General features: G+C 37.4%; 1 protein-coding gene and 1 pseudogene across 1 annotated transcript in view; one reads left to right on the top strand and one right to left on the bottom strand.

The window, feature by feature from the left end:
• The window catches only part of LOC146403204 (uncharacterized), a 732,844-nt gene that overhangs the window by 84,480 nt on the left and 630,797 nt on the right, over positions 1-17,567 (bottom strand). The gene's annotated exons all lie outside the window — the stretch shown is intronic.
• Positions 10,872-11,810, top strand: LOC146403214 (olfactory receptor 6C2-like; annotated as a pseudogene).

Below are 17,567 nucleotides of genomic sequence, written 5' to 3'. Positions count from 1 at the left end.
TGGAAGAAGGTGGTGCCAGAAGCAGAGCTAAAGATGTATGTGTGTGCGTGTACATGCACACATGATAGAGTTTAGAGGTATTCACATTAGAGGGATGTGTATACAATTTAAAAACAAGAACAGAAAACAAAACTCTTTAATCACTGAGCTGGAACAGAGACTTCAAGTGTCTGCTGAGTGTGCACAGTGAATCCGAATGGTCTGACAGATCTTAATACTTTCATAAGCAGCAAAGTGTCAAGCAACTACATCAAACAGAATTCTTGAAAAGTCAAAAAAAAAAAAAAAGAAAGAATTCTTGAAAAGTCAAAAGGTGTCCTTGCTCCTAGGACACAACGGACCCACTGGAGTCAAAAGTAGTCCCTTACAGAGAGTGCATTTGAGTTATAAATATTTTTGAAATAACAGTAAATAAGCAAAAGATGACTATGATAGATTTCAGACTGTTAAAAGAATCCGTAATAAAGTGTCTCAACGTCATATGCAGACTTAACAGAACTCAGCAGTCTGCAATGAGAAACAGCACAGTAACAGCATTCGTTCTGCTGGGACTGACAGATGACCCTCAACTGCAGGCTTTGATTTTTCTCTTTTTCTTTCTCACCTACCTGCTAAGCATAACTGGGAACCTGACTATCATCTCCCTCATCTTGCTGGATTCCCACCTTCAAACAGCCATGCACTATTTCCTACAAAATTTCTCCTTCTTGGAGATCTCATTCACATCTGCTTGTATTCCCAGATACCTATATAACATAGCAACAGGTGACAACGTCATTACCTATAATGACTGTGCCAGCCAAGTATTTTTGACTCACCTCTTTGGTGTAACTAATTTTTTCCTCCTGGCCATCATGTCCTATGACCGCTACATGGCCATCTGCAAACCCCTGCATTATGGGACCATCATGAGTGGTACATTCTGCAGAAGACTGGTCTTTTGTTGCTGGGTAGCTGGTCTATCGATTATAATCCCCCCACTTAGCCTAGGCCTCAATCTGGAGTTTTGTGATTCTTTTTTTTTTAATTATTTTCCCACTGTACAGCAAGGGGGTCAGGTTATCCTTACATGTATACATTACAATTACATTTTCCCCCCACCCTTTCTTCTGTTGCAACATGAGTATCTAGACATAGTTCTTAATGCTATTCAGCAGGATCTCCTTGTAAATCTATTCTAAGTTGTGTCTGATAAGCCCAAGCTCCCGATCCCTCCCACTCCCTCCCCCTCCCATCAGGCAGCCACAAGTCTCTTCTCCAAGTCCATGATTTTCTTTTCTGAGGAGATGTTCATTTGCGCTGGATATTAGATTCCAGTTATAAGTGATATCATATGGTATTTGTCTTTGTCTTTCTGGCTCATTTCACTCAGTATGAGATTCTCTAGTTCCATCCATGTTGCTGCAAATGGCATTATGTCATTCTTTTTTATGGCTGAGTAGTATTCCATTGTGTATATATACCATGTCTTCCGAATCCAATCCTCTGTCGATGGACATTTGGGTTGTTTCCATGTCCTGGCTATTGTGAATAGTGCTGCAATGAACATGCGTGCACGTGTCTCTTTTAAGTAGAGTTTTGTCCGGATAGATGCCCAAGAGTGGGACTGCAGGGTCATATGGAAGGTCTATGTATAGATTTCTAAGGTATCTCCAAACTGTTCTCCATAGTGGCTGTACCAGTTTACATTCCCACCAACAGTGCAGGAGGGTTCCCTTTTCTCCACAGCCCCTCCAGCACTTGTTATTTGTGGATTTATTAATGATGGCCATTCTGACTGGTGTGAGGTGGTATCTCATGGTAGTTTTGATTTGCATTTCTCTTATAATCAGCGATGTTGAGCATTTTTTCATGTGTTTGTTGGCCATCTGTATATCTTCTTTGGAGAAATGTCTATTCAGGTCTTTTGCCCATTTTTCCATTGACTGATTGGCTTTTTTGCTGTTGGGTTGTATAAGTTGTTTATATATTCTAGAGATTAAGCCCTTGTCAGTTGCATCATTTGAAACTATTTTTTCCCATTCTGTAAGTTGTCTTCTTGTTTTCTTTTGGGTTTCCTTTGCTGTGCAAAAGCTTTTCAGTTCAATGAGGTCCCATGGGTTTATTTTTGCTCTAGTTTCTATTGCTTTGGGAGACTGACCTGAGAAAATATTCATGATGTTGATGTCAGAGAGTGTTTTGCCTATGTTTTCTTCTAGGAGTTTGATGGTGTCCTGTCATATATGTAAGTCTTTCAGCCATTTGGAGTTTATTTTTGTGCATGGTGTGAGGGTGTGTTCTAGTTTCATTGCTTTGCATGCAGCTGTCCAGGTTTCCCAGCAATGCTTGCTGAATAGACTTTCTTTTTCCCATTTTCTGTTCTTGCCTCCTTTGTCAAAGATTAATTGACCATAGGTGTCAGGGTTTATTTCTGGGTTCTCTGTTCTGTTCCATTGGTCTGTCTGTCTGTTTTGGTACCAGTACCACCTGTCTTGATGACTGTGGCTTTGTAATATGCCTGAAGTCTGGGAGAGTTATGCCTGCTGCTGGGTTTTTGTTTCTCAGGATTGCTTTGGTGATTCTGGGTCTTTTGTGGTTCCATATAAATGTTTGGATTGTTTGTTCTAGTTCTATGAAAAATGTCATGGGTAATTTGATAGGGATTGCATTGAATCTGTAGATTGCTTTGGGTAGTATGGCCATTTTTACAATATTGATTTTCCCAATCCAGGTACATGGAATATCTTTCCATTTCTTTACATCTTCTTTGATTTCTTTGATTAAAGTTTTATAGTTCTCGGCATATAGGTCCTTTACCTCCTTGGTCAGGTGTATTCCGAGGTATTTGATTTTGTGAGGTACAATTTTAAAAGGTATCGTATTTTTGTATTCCTTTTCTAATGTTTCATTGCTGGTATGCAGAAATGCAACTGACTTCTGAATGTTAATCTTATATCCTGCCACTTTGCTGAATTTATTAATCGGTTCAAGGAGTTTGGGGGTTGAGTCCTTAGGGTTTTCTAGGTATAGTATCATGTCATCTGCATACAGTGAAAGTTTGATCTCTTCTCTTCCTATATGGATGCCTTTTATTTCTTTTGTTTGTCGAATTGCTGTGGCCAGGACTTCCAAAACTATGTTGAAGAGCAGTGGTGAGAGTGGGCATCCCTGTCTTGTTCCAGATTGGAGTGAGAAGGCTTTCAGTTTTTCCCCATTGAGGATTGTATTTGCTGTGGGTTTCTCATAAATGGCTTTGATTATATTCAGGAATGTTCCCTCTATACCCACTTTGGCGAGGGTCTTGATCATGAATGGATGTTGAACTTTGTCAAATGCTTTTTCTGTGTCTACTGAGATGATCATATGATTTTTGACTTTTTTTTTGTTAATGTGGTGTATGATGCTGATTGATTTGCGTATGGTGAACCATCCTTGTGAACCTGGGATGAACCCACCCTGGTCATGGTGTATAATTTTTTTGGTATGTTGTTGGAGTTTTGTGATTCTAATAACCTTTATCATTTTATCTGGGATGCATCTACCCTCCTAAAAATCTCTTGTTCTAATACTTGGTACATGGAACAGACTGTTGTAATCTGTGCTGTGGTGACCCTCCTTATGACACTTATGTGTGTAATTCTGTCCTACACTAATATCATCAAGACCATTCTAAGATTCCCCTCTGCCCAGCAAAAGAAAAAAGCCTTTTCCATTTCCACCTGCTCTCCCCATAGGATGGTGGTTTCCATCACCTACGGAGCTGCATCTTCCTCTACATCAAACCTTCAGCCAAGGAATCAGTGGCCATTAACAAGGGAGCGACACGGCTCACTAGTTCCATCGCTCCAGTGCTGTACCCCTTCATTTACACACTGAGGAACAAGCACGGCAAAAATGCCCTCTATAATTCAATCCAAAGAATTGTGATATTTTCCAAGAAATAAAAGAATGCGAAGTTAAATAAACACCTAATGAACTTACCAAATTTTGCCATCAGGTAAATTTATTCAAAACACTCTCATTCATCCTGATCTAGTGACATCTTCCTCAAAAACCTCTTTCAAGATTATTCTGTAAACATACAAGTTCATAGCTTTTTAAAATTCCAACTCTGGCTTCACCTTCAAGCTAGGAATATCAAAAAATTGAAACACAACAAATAAATCAGAAGTAAATATCCAAATTAGAAATACCAAGAGGGAAAAGAGTAAGTTGATAATTTCTCACATTTTCCAGAGAAAGAAGAAGTAATGAATACCCTTGTTTCTCACAATCAAAAGCTTTCAAATGGTTTATTCATTGATCCACTTAACATGTGCATACTGAGTACTTTCTTTGGCCACTTAACATAATTCAACACTTTCTCATGATGAAAACACTCCACAAACTACATACAGAGGAACCATACCTCAATAAAGTAAAGGCCATGTATGACAAGTCCACAGCTAACATCATCCTCAATGTTGAAAACCTGAAACGTCTCCTCTAAGATCAGAAATAAGACAAGGACATGCACTCTCACCTTTCCCATTCAACATACTTCTGGAGGTCCTAGACAGAAACCTTAGGCAAGAAAAATAAAAGGCTTCAAATCAGCAGCAGAGGAGGAAAATGTTCTCTATGTGTACATGACATGATATTACATACAGAAAACCCTTTAAACTCCAGTAAATTTTTTTAGAAATGATAAACAAATTCAGTAAATTTGCAGGATACAAAACCAATATACAAAGATCGGTTGTATTACTAGCCAATAATTATGAAATATCTGAAAAAGAAATTGAGAAAACCACCCTATTTACAATGGTACCAAAAACTTTAAATACTTAGCAATAAATTTAACCAAGGAGATGAAGATATGTACACTGAAAACTATGAGACACTGATGAAAGAAACTCAAGAAGGTACAAAGAAATGGAAAGATATGTCATGCTCACAGACAAGAATTCATATTTTTGAAATGTCCATATTACCACAAGCAATTGACCTTGTCAGTACAATCCCTAAAAAAGTTCCAGAGGAATGTTTCACTGAAATAGAACAAGCAATCCTAAAATTTGTAAGCACCACAAAAATTATGAGTAGCCAAAGCATTCTTGAGAAAGAACAAAACTGGAGACATCACATTTTCTGTTTTTTCATCTATATTACAAAGATATAGTAATCAAAATGATATGGCATTAGTGTGAAAACAGACCCATAGGTCAATGGATTAGGACAGTCCAAAAATAAACCCACCCACACATGGTTAATTAAATTTCACAAAAGATCCAAAAATAGACAATGGGCAAAGAATTTGCTTCAGTAAAGCTAGATTTCCAACTGCAAAAGAATTAAAATGGACCCCTTTCTTATACTATAGACAAAAATCAATTCAAAATGGATTTAAGACTTGAGAAGTTCCCTAGTGGCCTAGCAGTGAAGTTTTAGAATTGTTACTGCTGTGGTTGGGGTTCTATCCCTGGCCCAGGAACTTCTGCGTGAAGCAGGCACAGCCAAAACAACAAACAAAAACTAAAAGGATCAAAGACTTGAAAGCATAGTGGGTAAGCTCTAAGACATTGGCCTTGGCAATGACTTTTTTAGATTTGATACCAAAAGCAAAAAGATTCAAGTGGCACTACATCCAACTGAAAAGCTTCTCCACAGCAAAGAAAATCACCAACAGAATTAAAAGACAACCTACCAAATGGAAGGAAATACTTATCAACCATGTATCTGATAGGGGTGAATATCAAAAATACATAAAGAACTCACACAACTCAAGAGCAAAAAACAAACAAACGAACAAAAAATGCAATCTGTATTAAAAGGGGGAAACGACCTAAATTGACATTTTACCAAAGACATATTATATAGCTGGACAACAGGTGCATGAAAATGTGCTCAACATCACTATTCATCAGGGAAATGCAAATCAAAACCACACTGAGGAGCTCCCATTGTGGCGAAGTGGAAATAAATCCGACTAGTATCCATGGGGTTGCAGGTTCCATCCCTGGCCTCGCTCAGTGGGTTAAGGATCCGGTTTTACTGTGAGCTGTGGTGTAGGTTGCAGAAGTGGCTCGGATCCTGCGTTGCTGTGGCTGTGGCATAGGCCAAAAGCTGTAGGTCTGTTTCCACCCCTAGCCCAGGAACCTCCACATGCCGAGAGTACGGCCCTTAAAAAAAAAAGAAAAGAAAAACCACATTGAGACATTGAGATATCACCTCACTTGTCAGAGTGGCTGTTTTAGAAAAGACAAGAGGTAACTGTTGGTGAAAATGCTGTGGAGAAAGGGCAACCCTTGTGCCCTAGGGTGGAAATGTAAAATGTCACAGCCACCATGGAAACCAGTAGGGAGGCCCCTCAAAACATTAAAGATAGAACTACACGAGATCTACCACTTCCACCTCGGCCTATTTATTGAAAGGAATCGAAAACAGCAACATGAAAGAAAACTTATAAGCACCCATACATTCATTGCTGCATTATTTATAATACTCAAAACATGGAAACAACATAAGTGTCCAGTGATGGATAAATTGACAAAGAAAACATGAATATTTGTACTGGTAGATTATAGTTCTAAATATGAATATCAATATCTTCAAGAAATTGCACTTCAACTTGTCTGACAACATACAAAAAAACGATTTTCAAAAGGATTTTTCCTGTAAAATGTTTATAATTATAAAAAATAGAAAAGAAGCTAAAATGATTGAAGGTAATTAGAATCTGCATAATCATCCATAGGGTTATATTTTACAATAGTGAAACTTTGGAAAAAGCATATATTTACAACAGGGATAAATTTGGGGTTAAATGCTGAAGTTACATTAATCCAGCGGACTGAAGTTACACAGATTTAAAGGGATGCAGACAAATAATTATTGGGATAAAAGTAGGTTCACACATATCTAAGTAGAATAAGTATGTCAATCTGTGGATGCTATTACAGAACTGTTTTTAAATTAATGTTCATGCATTTGTAATTACTACATGTGATATACATGGGTATGTTTGCAGGAGGAAAAGTGTGGAAAGACAGGCTCCAAAATATTACCACTGGTGACCTCTAGCTGAAGTCTTTTTAAAATTAAAATATAGTTGATTTATAATGTTCTGTCAACTTTCAAGTCTTTACTCTTTATTCTTTTTCAGTTTAATTTTTGTGGTACATCTAATAAAGCATCTTCACATATAATCAATTTGTTTATAACAAATAGAAAAGGCAGAAAGAGAGAGATTTTTCATCTTTAACTACCTTTCAGAAGAATGGGTTAAAAGAAATTGGACTAGGTTTTGGTTTTAATTAGGCTCAGTTGTCCTACCGGTCTCTGAAATAATTTTGTTGCTTTTCCTATCTCTAAAGCCCTTTTCCCCACTGTTGCTGTGTTAGGGCTGTTTGCTTTCCTTTAACCAAAGGTCAGAGGACACAAAATGATTACACAGATGCTTCATTAGTGATTTTTGAACCTGGGTCACCAAGGACCCTTCCATTTACTAATTTTGTTGCTGATGTGGCAAAGGAAATAAATACCAAGCTTGGAATTGGAAAACTTTCTCTCTGAGCAGAATGGTTCAGAACGTCAACATCAACTTTTCCAAAACTACTAGGAGTTCTTTTGAACCTGATTTTCTTTTCAATTATTGAAAGTTTAAAAAAAAAAAAAAAAGCTACTTGCTAAGCTTGCAATGGCCCTGAATCTATTGAGAGGAAATGGATGTATTTGACCACAGATAAGAAAAAAATCTCAAGGAAATCTCAAGCTGCTGTTACTGCAGGAGTGACCAGATTCAATCTGTGGAAAACCAGAAATTCTCATACTACTATTCAACATTATTTTCATTTTCAGGTTGTAGCTACAAGAATAGCTATAGTTAAACAATTAATATAGAGAGGCTATGATTAACTGCCAGAGTGTAAGTATTACATATTCTGACATTTCTTTTTGAAACTTGGATCATATTTGCCTCGAATGAATTAATCTTTCCTGACTACAAAATTTAGCATCAGAAGTTCTAATATGGGTATTCATTAAACATCATTTTTAGAGTGCTTTAATCTTAGATAGTGTATAGTCATTGGTAAGATTACCTTAAGCAGCAATTAATAATAGTTCATCTAAAAGTAACATAATTTGTATGCTATAATGAATTAACAACTTCCACAATTTCTTTTTGTTGTTGTTGTTGTTGTTGTTGTTGTTGTTGCTATTTCTTGGGCCGCACCCGCAGCATATGGAGGGTCCCAGGCTAGGGGTCGAATCGGAGCTGTAGCCACCAGCCTACGCCAGAGCCACAGCAACGCGGGATCCGAGCCGCGTCTGCAACCTACACCACAGCTCACGGCAACGCTGGATTGTTAACCCAATGAGCAAGGGCAGGGATCAAACCCGCAACCTCATGGTTCCTAGTCGGATTCGTTAACCACTGCGCCACAACGGGAACTCCCAACTTCCACAATTTCTGAGAACGAGAAACTAGAATCCAGTGGCTGAGTGCCTGCTTTTCCAGCAAAACTGGAGATGTTGGACAGAGATGGAATGGGAAAACACTGAGCCCTGGAAGGAAGATGCTTCCAGGTAGATCATCCATGTGAAGTGCTTATTTCAATATCTAGCATAGAGTAAGGATCCAATAAATATAAAATGCTACTTTGACTATTTTTTTTTAAAAAAAAGGAAGAGAAATAGGATGAGAGTGTGGAAAATCAAGTATTTCATTTTGGACGTGTATTTGGTGTACATTTGTGTATATGACCGAAGATCAATTATTTTGGAGTTTAGGAGTTTAAGAAAACACCCAAAGAGAGTGTGTATGGTAAGAAGTAAAATTGGATGGTAAAAACTTGTAACAAGTAGTCAATAAGTCATAAAGATATAGTCTACTGATATAGACAATCATAGTCTACTGATATAGACAATCATATTAGACTATAATTGTGTAATGTGATGAATATTGCTACATCAATAATCATGTCACAGTTATAAATGTATCAGAGTAACATGCCATACCCCTTAAATTTACACAATGATACCTTTCAAATTTCTTCAGTAAAAAAAAAAAATAGGAGTAAAGAAATGCTTAGAACTATCAACATAGAGTTCAGGAAAAAAAAAAGTCTAGAAATTAGAAAGCAAAAAGATGATGGGTAAAAAACACTTATCTGCTATAAAGGAAAGTTCTGAGAGAATGCCATGAATATTGTATGGTTAACATTTACTTAGAACGTTCCTCAAGTTTAACAGGAAAAAGAAAGTGTTTGACGAACGTTAGCAAAAATTGTTTCATTAGAGTCATGGGCACAAAAATATTCTTATACTATATTAATAATTAAAGGTCTGGCAATTGAGACTCAAAAGCACCCAAGGAAAATTCAAGGGGAGATGGAAATATTTGAGAGGTCATGATACTAGCATGTATATATGGCAAAACTGACAGGATTGCACTCTTTAAATATGTGTGGTTTTGTGTACTTTAATTATACCTCAACAAAGCTGGAAAACTCTCTAAAAATAAAAAGTAAGATAGAAAAAAAAAGTCTGGTAATTGAAAGGAAAATCATTGTGGACTAAATTATAAAAATAGGTAAAATATATTCATTGCTCATTATTAGCCAGGCACTTTTATAAGGACCTTATCCATTAACTTACTTGATTTTTCAACATTTTATATATATATATATATACACACAAAGGATACTGTAATTATTTCCATTTTGTCAATGACACAACTGAGTCACAGGGAAAACTAGCCATGCTCAAAGAGTGTGCTTGAGTTTAACCTTAATTTTTTATATAAGTGATATTAATAATATTTTGGAATGTTTTTCAACTTTAACAAAACGGATTCAAAACAGAGAAAAATTGTAATTTGTTTTACATCCCTGTATATTTTATACCAACACATTTTTCTTTCTATGCAATATATTTGTTATCAACACACTTCTTATCTTCTGCGCTGCAGGAGGAACTAGTGTAATTATAAAGAGAAAATTATGCGACAGAGTCAGGGGAATGGGTGAGGAAGAAAGAAGTTGTTTAAAGGAAACACTAAGTTTTTAAATTGGGATACTAGGGCTCCGTATCCTCAGTATTGGATGCAGACAGCTTGTAGAGAGACTCAAACTATTCATGACACACTTGTACTTTTTCAATAACAAGACTTGAAGGAAACACATGAAGGTGACGAGGAAAGTTTGGGATTCAGCTTTACATTTTAATCAGTGACCTCTTGCTCTCACAGAACATTAGCAGTCAAATCTACCTATAAGGGATCCAAGATATAGATAAAATAAAACATATTTTCATTATATGTAAAATACACATATAATACATGTATATAAATATGTGATGAGAAGGAAGCACCCATAATATTTTGGAATATGGTATAGATATAGCAGTCCTGATGTTTTTTTTTTTTTTTTAAATATCACCTAAAATGACCAAAAATGCACAGTTGTAGAATCTAGGAATCTGAGGATATTTGTAAAGATATATTTTTTTAATTTATTTTTTATTTTTTTATTTTTTTGTCTTTTTGCCTTTTCTAGGGCCGCTTCCTACAGCATATGGAGGTTCCCAGGCTAGGGGTCCAATCGGAACTTCAGCTACCGGCCTACGCCAGAGCCACAGCAACGTGGGATCCAAGCCGCATCTGCAACCCACACCACAGCTCATGGCAACGATTGATCCTTAACCCACTGAGCAAGGGCAGGGATCGAACCTGCAACCTCACGGTTCCTAGTCGGATTCGTTAACCACTGTGCCACGACAGGAACTCCCAAGATATTTTTTAAATGAAAGTAAGTTTGTTTGCTAGTTTTTCCCTTCATGGATAACCACTTTCTGTGTATCAAATGTCTCTGAATCATAAATGCAGATTGAGTAGAAGGCAGGCCTCAATGATGAGAAACCACACAGTAACAACTTTTATCCTGCTGGGACTCACAGATGAGCCACAGCTGAAGACTCTGGTTTTCATCTTCCTGTTTCTCACCTACACGCTGAGTGTCATGGGAACTGACCATCATATCCCTCACTTTAGTGGACTCCCACCTTAAAACACCCATGTACTATTTCCTACAAAATTTTGCCTTATTAGAAATTTCATTTACAACTGCTTGTATCCCTAGATATTTGTACAACATAACAACAGGTGACAGGTCAATTACATACAATATTTGTGTTATTCAAGTGTTTTTTACTGATGTCTTTGGAGTAACTGAGTTTTTTCTCCTGGCCGCCATGTCCTATGACCGCTACGTGGCCATCTGCAAACCCCTGCATTACGTGACCATCGTGAACCACACGGTCTGTAGGAGACTCATCATTGGTTCCTGGCTGGCTGGCTTGTTGATCATCATCCCCCCACTCAGCCTGGGCCTAAAGCTGGAATTCTGTGACTCCAATGTCATTGACTATTTTGTCTGTGATTTAGCCCCCCTCCTAAAGATCTCATGCTCAGAAACGTGGCTCATGGAGCAGATGGTCATAGTCTTTGCTGTGTTGGCCTTTATCAGGACACTCGTGTGTGTGGTTCTATCCTACGTACACATCCTCAAGACCATTTTGCAATTCCCTTCTGCCCAGCAAAGGAAAAAAAAAAGGCATTTTCTACATGTTCTTCCCACATGATCGTGGTCTCCATCAGCTATGGAAGCTGTATCTTCATCTATGCTAAACCTTCACCAAAGGACTCACTGGCTGTTAATAAGGGTGTGACACTACTCACTACTTCCATTGCTCCCATGCTAAGTCCTTTCATTTACACCTTGAGAAACAAGCAAGTGAAACAAGCTTTCAATGTTGCAATCAAAAGAATTGCATTACTCTCAAAGAACTAAAAGAATTCACTAATGTAGAATGATCAGTTTTTCATGAAAAGATCATTAGTTTCTCATTATGTGTCTTTAAGTTTTCTAATCATTCCTTTCCTAGGATGGAAACTGTCTCAGGTACCTCTCTTAAAAAGAAAATGGTATACATTTCTAAAAAATGAAAAAATGATGTTACACCTTACAAGCCTTTCCTTGTTAGAATGCTAAGTAAAACTGTTAACAACAAAAGAAGCAAAATCAACAGGTTCATTACATATTTCAAATAGGGTAATTATGCTGGTTCCCTTTTTCTTTTCTTGATGTCAAGAGTGTTTTTGATGCCAAGCACCAAAACATAGGACTGGAAATTTATTGCCAGTACATGTCCTAGAGTTTAGAAAGGATCCAAGACCAGGGCATTAAATGAAATATAAACAACACAAAGAACAACAACAAAAACAATATTTTTCAGTTAAAAAAGGGAAACAAGGAGTTCCCATCATGGTCCAGTGGAAATGAATCTGACTCGTATCCGTGAGGATGCAGGTTCCATCCCTGGCCTCCCTCAGTGGGTTAAGGATCTGCCATAAGCTGTGGTGCAGGTTTCAGATGCAGCTGCTCAGATACCATGTTGCTGTGGCTGTGCGGTAGGTTGGCAGCTGCAGCTCCAATTCGACCTCTAGTTTGGGAAGCTCCATATGCCATGGGTGTGGTCCTAAAAAGATTTAAAAAAAAAAAAGAAAAGGAAAGGAAATTATTCCAAATTGTCGTATCTTAATGTAGAAGCTGAATTATGGACAGAGTCTCCTACAATATGGAATGCCCTAAAAGCCACAGACTAACACATCAATATAAACAGAAAACCTGTGGTATTAAAGTGCTTAGTTTCTCCAAGTAAATTTGTGAGGAAAATGGTTATATGTCTACATCTGTGTTTGTTTCTATATTTCTATCTATAACTATATGGATTTTCTGGTAAGAAGCGAACATAATTAGAAGAGAGTAAAAATGTAAAAAGTGAAAGCAAGTGAATAACGGGGAACGCATCTAATTTGGGCACAAAAATGGCTACAACTCAAAGTAAAATCATGGAAACTGTACTTTCATCCATATTAATCCTTCGTAAAGAAGTGACTGGCTATTCATAAGGGTGGGACAGTGCAAACTACTTCCTATGCTGAACTTTATTTTGTTGAGTTACACAGACTACCAATTATTTCTCCAAAATAAAAAAAAAAAAAAGAATTTTGATTTGTAGTCTGCAACCGTGGTGATCCACAGGCAAGTCCTCACACCACGAGAAGAGGAAGACATTTTTCGAGAGGAAGCTGGGAGGACTGTGGTACACAAAGAGAGCATGGTTTCTCATTGCCTGAGTCCTGACACTCTCTCATTGGCTGAGCTCTGGCCAGGCAAGAAGAGAAGTCTTTCTTCTTCTTGGTGGGCTCTGCTATTGTCCTAGGGCTTAGGAGACCCCATTCGAGGCTTCTTGAATCTATTTTAGTTGAGTTTTCCACTTATTAACTTTTACAATTTATACCTTAAGAACATGCAAGGAGAACAAGACTTTTCAAGGTACTTTAAAAAAAATTTTTTTTCCATTTGCTATTTTTTTTGTTTTTGTTTTTTTTTTTATCTTTTAGGCATGCACCTGTGGCATATGCAGGTTCCCAGGCTAGGGGTCCACTTGGAGCTGTAGCTGCCAGCCTACACCACAGCCACAGCAATGTAGGATCTGAGCCGCATCTGTGACCTGCACCATAGCTCACAGCAATGCCAGATCCATAACCCACTGATCAAGGCCAGGGATCCAACCCAAGTCTTCAGGGATGATAGTCGGTTTTGTTAATGGCTGAGCCATGATGGGAAGTCCACTTTTCAAGGAACTTGAGGGTGACATATCTCAAAAAGTATTTTATAGTGACAGCAGGTTGAAATAATCATATTTTCATATACTGGATTTAATAAAATATAATACTAAAATTAATTCATTTTTGTTTTATAACATGGCTACTAGAAAATCCTAAGTTACCATGTGGCTCATGTTAAATTTATATTTATATATTACATGTTATATTTGTGTGTTATTTTAAATATAAATATGTTAACCACAAGTCTATTCTGCAAGTCCATTATTTTCTTTTCTGTGGAAAGGTTCATTTGTGCCTTATTTTAGATTGCAGATATAAGTGATATCATATGGTATTTATCTTTCTGACTTACTTCACTCAGTATGAGAGTCTCTAGTTCCATCCATGTTGCTGCAAATTGCTTGATGTGGTTGGGGAGCTTGGGGTTAATAGATACCAACTATTGCCTGTGGAATGGATTAGCAATGAGATCCTGCTGTGTAGCACCGGGAACTATGTCTAGTCACTTATGATGGAGCATGATAATGGGAGAAAATAGAATGTGTACATGTATGTGTAACTGGGTCACCATGCTATACAGTAAAAAAAAAAAAAATGTATTGGGGAATAACTATGAAAAAAATAATAGTAACAAGAATAAAAAATAAAAAAATACAGAGCTCTCATCATAGCTTAGTGGTTAATGAATCCGACTAGGAACCATGAGGTTGCAGGTTCGATACTTGGCCTCACTCAGTGGGTTAAGGGTCTGGCATTGCCGTGAGCTGTGGTGTAGGTCACAGACTCGGCTCAGATCTGGTGTTGCTATGGCTGTGGTGTAGGCTGGCGGCTACAGTTCTGATTAGACCCCTAGCCTGGGAACCTCCATATGCCACGGGTACAGCCCTAGAAAAGACAAAAGACAATAAAATAATAATAAAAAAAATTTAAAAATAAAAATTAATTTAAAAAAGTTTAAACTCTGAAATAAGTAAATAAATATAAACATGTTATATTTAATAAGTTAAATATATGTTTAACTATTTAATGCTTCAGATTGACCAAGCTGGGTATCAGACCCACAATTCATATTCTGTTTATTTGACCCAAACTTTTGTTTTTAACTTAAGGGAACTTCACCAGAGAAATGCTTTCAACAAGATATTTTCAAGAAGCTCCTCAAGCAAACTCTACATGTATTAAAACCTGTATAAGCAACACTTAAGTAATAAAAATGTTCACAGAAAGCTTAAACTAGGAAATGCAATACATATTTTCAGTATAAGGCTGATAATGAAAAGGGAAATTAATCTGTGGAATAAAAACTAAAAGAGCTACTGAAAGAAAATATAAATGTTGGGACCATTAGAATACTCTAATTTTCCTTCCAAAAGAGTTGAAAAAGTTGTGAAATACATATAAATTAATGTAATTAATAGGAATCTGAATATTTGAGCTTTTTGGCAATTCTTTGTATCAGCTGTTCCACAGCAATAAATCCAGGTCATCCTGCTGCAAAAGCTGTGACTCTAGGGTGACTCATTTTGTCCCACATCATCTTTGTGTCTTTGCCCAACCTTCTCACTTAGCCTAGACCATGCCCTCACCCCACTTTGACAATCCTTGCATTTATATTCTCCTTGTCCTAAAACCCGCATCTGAAAAACATGGGGTGTCTCCAAGGAGAGATCAGCATACATTTAATGACTACTAAGTTATTAGAAACTTGCGTTTCTAGAAATCTAGATGGCATGAATACCCCTCACCTATCTTGAAACAGGTATCTTGGGGGAGGCCTGCATTGTAGGAATAACAGGCCTTTGCTGCTCAGGCCCACTAAGAATTTACCCAAGGGCCCAAACTGAAAAGTCACTACTCCTACAGACCTTGCTCCAAAATGCCAGACAACTAGTCTCCTAAGTTCCATGAAATGTCCAAAATTGTTTTTTAAAATCCTGATATCAAAAAAAGATTATTTTTAGGGCCACAGGGGTGTCATATGGAAGTTCCCAGGCTAGGGGTCGAATCAGAGCTACAGCTGCTGGCCTATGCCACTGCCACAGCCACACCAGATATGAGCTATGTCTGCACACTATGCAACAGCTTGTGGCAATGCCAGATCCTTAACCACTGAACAAAGCCAGAGATTGAACCTGAATCCTCATGGATACTAGTCGGGTTCATTTCCACTGAGCCACAATGAGAACTCCAAAAAAAAAAAAAAAAAGAAATATCTTTGAGTGTTTCCTCTGTGCCAGGCAATGGCTTAAGGGGATACTTATTTTCTCATAATTTTAAACTTCCATAAATTGAGAAAATGGCATGATGCACTCTGCCGTACCCATCACAGTGTCAAGTATCTGTCTATCGCCAATCTTGTCTCATCTACAAGCTGGTCCATTCCTCACAACCCCTACTTGATTATTTGAAACAGATACACATATTAGTTCATCTACAGTATTTCAGTATGTGTCTCTAAAAACAATTACATTTTAAACATGAAGTTGTAGCATAGATGTAATGTAGAGTAAAGGACATAATTCCATGTGTACAGCTTGATGAATTTTTGTAAGTGTAGCTACTCGTGTAACCATCACACAAATCCAGAGACAGCATATTTTCAGCCTCATAGAAACCTTTTTCATGCCTCTCCAGATCAGCCTCTTTCCAAATAAATCTGCCATACTGACTTAAAATGCCAAAGATTGGTTTTGTATGTTTGTGATCCTCATATGAATAGGAATGCAGAGAATGTGCTCTTTTGAGGCTGGTTTCATTTGCTCCCATTATGTCTATGACAGCTGTACACGGGGTGATGTTAGCAGTAGTTTGTTCTTTTAATTTATAAGTTGTAATCAATTATAAAAATACAGCAAATTAATTTCATCATTTCTCTTCCTGGATATCTGGGCTGGTTCTCATTATCGGTCATAAAGAAAGCTGCTAAGAATCCCCTTTACACGTTTTTCGGCAGATGTATGCACTCATGTCTTTAGAACATAGAGCCAGCAGGAGAATTAATGGGCTATGTGGTAGCCATGTTCTCAGCTTAATTGATACTGTCAAACATTTTTTTTAAATAGTGTGCCGATTCATTCTTCCGTCAGCAAGGCATAAAATTTATTACTGCTCCATATTCTTGCCAACATCTAATTTTGTTCAGTTTAGCCATATTTTCACTAGTGATGTTGAACACCTTATTGAATGCTTGCTGGATATTAGACTTTCTATTTTGTGAAGTGCCTATTCAAAAAATTTGTCCTTTTTATGAGATTTCTAATTTTTTTTTGGAGTTTTGTGAATCGTCTGTATATCAGTGCTTAGCGGTCTGGATTGATGTTTTTTAAACTCATCAGTGTCTTCTTTTTCCTATTTTTTTTATGTCGACTTTTAAAAGCAAAAGTTCCTAATTTTGTTTTTAATTTATTGTTTTCTACAACCATAGCTGTGGCATATGGAAGTTCTCAGGCTAGGGGTCGAATCTGAGCTACAGCTGCAGCTGCAGGCCTGTGCCACAGCCATGGCAACAGAGGATCTGAGCCACATCTGAAACCTATGCCACAGCTTGTGGCAATGCCAGACCCCTAACCCACTGAGCAAGGCCAGGGATCAAACACACGTCCTCACGGGCATTATGTGGGGTTCTTAACCCACTGAGCCACAGTGGGAGCTCTAGTTCCGAATTTTAGTGAAGTCAAATTCATGATTTCATTTCTGTTAGGGCTCTCTGCTTTTGTTTCAGGAATCTGCATACCCCAATATCAGGCAGATAGACATCCATGTTCTATTCTGTAAGTTTCACTCATGTATCTTACAAATGAAGGTTAATTGCCCATCTGAAATTAACCTTTATCTATGACTTGAGGTAGGGAACAACACAATTTTTTCATGTGGCTATGCAAGTACCTCAGCATTATTTTTTGAAAAGAATGAC

This window comes from Sus scrofa, chromosome 5, assembly GCF_054392235.1.
Source record: "Sus scrofa isolate SSC_HxYL_T2T_F1_AM1 chromosome 5, Sscrofa_HxYL_maternal_Yorkshire_Landrace_v2.0, whole genome shotgun sequence".
NCBI lineage: Eukaryota > Metazoa > Chordata > Mammalia > Artiodactyla > Suidae > Sus > Sus scrofa.
Note: the sequence above shows the minus strand (reverse complement) of the source record. Positions and strands in the feature narration are given on the sequence as shown.